The 3,998-nt window shown below is 39.8% G+C and overlaps 1 protein-coding gene and 1 pseudogene across 1 annotated transcript in view; one reads left to right on the forward strand and one right to left on the reverse strand.

Moving 5' to 3' along the window:
- ZNF81 (zinc finger protein 81) overlaps window positions 1–3,998 on the forward strand; it is a 103,215-nt gene that overhangs the window by 42,928 nt on the left and 56,289 nt on the right. The gene's annotated exons all lie outside the window — the stretch shown is intronic.
- Window positions 1,861–2,962, reverse strand: LOC102494528 (ribosome biogenesis protein BRX1 homolog; annotated as a pseudogene).

Genomic DNA, 3,998 nt, shown 5'->3' on the forward strand with positions numbered 1-3,998 from the left:
GCAGGCCTGGTGGCCACGCGCAGGCCCAGCGGCCACACACCAGCCCCGAGTGCGCGAATGTGCCTGAGACCCAGCGCCACCTCTCGTTCGCCCACCTGGCCAGAGAAAGGAAGGACGGCGACCTCGGCTGGACCGCGCCGCAGGCCCGCGTCGGCGCCGAGCGTGGGACACACCCAGCGCTGGAGAGGCAGCAGGGGCCGGGCGGCCTGGGCTGAGGAATGTGGAGCAGAGCCCCGGAGCCCTGGCCGCGCAGAAATATTTTCAGACATGAATCAGGGTAAAACAAAAACTACCTGTGAATGATAAGACTGAAATAACTGTAGTTAAAAATACTTAATATATACCCAAATGTCTCCACTCTGTGGCAGAAATTGAAAGATTAGAAGATATAAAAGCATGAAGAACAATTGTGGATAGTACAGACAGGGTGGGAGGAAGGTGGGAAACGGGGAAGGTGAGAGTGAGGAAATCAAGGGAAAAAAGAAAGAAAGCACTTAAGGGACAAAAATGGAAAATTATCTATTGATTGTAACGTGTATGATAATATCTTTAACTGGACTAATATACAATGTATTCATGCTGGAAAAATTATTTTTGCAAGCTGTAATGATATACAGTGGTTGAATGTATAAAAAATTTTAAAAAATATGATGAGACAATCCAGTGGGGGAAAAATGTCTCTTTAGCAAATGGTGCTGGAAAAACTGGATATTAATCTGCAGAAAAATGAAACTGGATCCCTATAGCTCACCTTTAATAAAAATCAACTCAAAATGGATCAAGGATCTAAACATAAAACTCAAACTGTTGGGTCATTGGAAAAGTCATGGCGTATTTTTCCATTTTTCTATGCAAAAATTTGTCATGACCTTTCTGACAACTCAATATAAGGGAAATGCAAGTCAAAACCACAATGAGATACTACTTAATCCCAGTCAGAATGGCTAAGATAAAAAAAAAATTAAGAATAATAAGTGCTGGTGAGTCTGTGGTGAAAAGGGACCTCTCCTACACTGTTGGTGGGAATGTAAACTAGTACGACTACAGTAGAGTAGAGAACAACATGGAGGTTCCTCAGAAACCTACAAATAGAATTACTATAAAATTTAATAATTCTACTCTTAGATATTTACCAAAATAGGAAAACAGAAAAACACTTGCATATTCCATATTTATTGTAGCATTATTCACAGTTGCTAAGACATGGAATCAACCCAAATGCCCAAGAAAAGATGACTGGATTGAAAAAAAATATGTGATATATATACACTATGGAATACTACTTGGTCATAAAAAATAAAGAGATACTGACATCTGATACAAAGTGGATGAATATGGAAGATTAAATGCTAAGTGAAGCAAGTCAGATTATGAAAGAGAGACAGTGTATATCCCCACTCAATATATAATGAATGTCTTCATTCTATAGCAGAAAATAAAAGATGGGGAGGTACAATAGCAGGGAGGTCAACCATAAATACCAGAGACAGTATAGGGAGGGGTGGGTAATGGAGTGGTAGAGAGGGGATCAGGGGAAACATATTTAACAGATATGAAAGAAAAGTTATCTTTTTTTTTTTTACAGTTAAAGTATGAATTTATTTTGGTACAAAAACTTTTTGAAATTCATACATAGTTTTCCCGTTACACCTATTTCCATGAGGTTTTTTTTTTTTTTCCTAAACATTGTCTTTTTTTTTTTCTGGTGATATTTTATTTAGAAAAAGATAAACATTAATAATTCTAAAGATTTCAATTTTTCTTTTCTTAAATGCCACACTAATATCTAATTATAGACATAAAACAGTCCTCAATGATAGAAGTATTTACGTACTGAATACATAATAAATACTCATTGATTCATTTTGTATTCCCACTATCCATCTTATTTTGCATTTTTCTATACCTTTTGTAAATCCTTTTCTTTCTTGCTTTCAAATCGACTTTTGGCTCTGGTTTTACCCACTGTATTTTCTGCTGGTTTCTCCTCAGCTGGTATAGCAAAAACATCTTCAGTGGGATCACGTGGAAGAATAGTCTTTGGCTCTTTCTTTCTCAACTTCTGCACATCCTTCACTTGCTGCTTCTCTCTGTTTTTTTTTTTTTTTTTTTTTTTTTTTCGGTGGTTTTTTTTTTTTTTTTTTTGTAGCAGTGATGGATCTTACAATACGCTGATGCATGTTTGGTGACTGTTAGTGAGGATTCTTTTTTTGGGGGGTCCTCTAAAACTTCCCTGGAAAATCTTTATGAGGTTTAGAACAAAACGAGGTCCTATTTCTACAAGAGCAGCATCTTCTTCTATGATCTTAAAGTTCCTAAGCCATATCCTATTATCCAAAATGGTGAAAGTAAACACATGGTCCACAAATGGTTGACTTTTAGGATGATACCGTGATGTACTAAAGATCTGAGTTGGGAGTTCTTTTGATAAAGCATAATGTGATAATTCATCAAAAGCAGGATCAAAAGACAAAGGGGCCAAGAACCTTTCAAACAGCTTCCAGTCAGCTTTATTTCAGCAAGGGTATGAATATTTTGAACAAGGAATTTAGCAGATGGTCCATGAGGGGAATTTGAAAACCACATATAGAGATCCTGTTTTTTCTTAGCTTCATAATAGATACATTTATTGCAGTTTTTCATTTCACAGACCTCATTAACCACAAATAATTTATCTTTACATTTTAGTATCTGCTTTAGAATGAGGCATCAGTGTCCTCAAGTCCTGCATTAAATGTCTTGTTCTAAAATTAATTCCTCTGGAAGAAAAGATGAGAATTTGTTCCTTATTTTTCCACTTGCCCTTGCAGGCAGGGCCCAGGATATGGTCTCTCTCTTCTTCCTCCACCTCCTCTGCCATGACGTGCTGCTTGACTGGTGTCCCAACATCTTTATCATTTCTTTTTGGCTTCTTTGCCTGCACTGCCAAGCCCCCATTCTATTTCCTCTTGGTGGCCACCATTATCCCTTATCGCCTGTGCTCCTAGTTTTCCTTCTGACTGGGCTATCACGTCTTCCCCTGAAACATTTTCTTTTAATTAATTTACATTCATTCCCTAAGTGGCTTAAACTCACGCCGGGCACGTGTGCGTACGTGCCCAAGATCCCTTAGAGGAGAATGGAGGAGAAGGGATTGCGGCATGACCATCCTCCCTGGGGGGTGATTTCTCGCTTTCTATCTCTCTGTCTCTCTCTGTCTTTCTGGTGAGCGCACGCGCCCTATAGTGAAAACCTCTAAAAAAAAATCACCTGGCATGCTTGAGTGCTGAGTGAAATCACTAGTTCTCAGGAGCCATGGAGGAGTCTTCTGAAGGCCTGCCTCTTGCCTCTCCTGGATATGGGAGAGGGAAAGGGGATTATTAGCAAGATAAAGGCAGGGCTAAAAGCTGAGAATACTTTATCTTACAAAATTTTTAATAGGAAAAATTACAAAAAATTGAGAAGACAGAGACAGAGGCAGAGAGAGACAGAGAGAAGGCTAGACGGTCTCCCTACCACATGAGTTCGGGGGCTGTAGGCTGAATTATTAGAAAACTTCATTTCTCCTTTTTTCCCTGAAATCACTAGTTCTCAGGAGCCATGGAGGAGTCTTATTCTGAAGGCCTGCCCCTTGCTGCTCCTCAAAAAGTTATCTGTTGGGAACCAGCAGTTAGCGTAATGGCTATGTCACTGGACTCCCACAGAGTCGACCGCAGTTTGCGTCCTGGACTTGGTGGCTTAAAACTCACGCCAGGCGCGTGTGCGTGCATGCCCAAGATCCCGAGAGGAGAATGAAGGAGAAGGGATTGCGGCGTGACCATCCCCCCGGGGGGTGATTTCTCGCTTTCTGTCTCTATGTCTGTCTCTGTCTGTCTGGCGAGCGCACGTGCCCTACAGTGAAAATCTCTCCAAAAAAAAAAAAGTTATCTGTTGAAGATAATGTGTATGGTGATATTTTTGACTTGATATACACTGCATTCATGCTGGGGAAAGCCATCTTTTTTTTTTTTTTTTTTTTT

Source organism: Tupaia chinensis, unplaced genomic scaffold, assembly GCF_000334495.1.
Source record: "Tupaia chinensis unplaced genomic scaffold, TupChi_1.0 Scaffold149648_1, whole genome shotgun sequence".
NCBI lineage: Eukaryota > Metazoa > Chordata > Mammalia > Scandentia > Tupaiidae > Tupaia > Tupaia belangeri.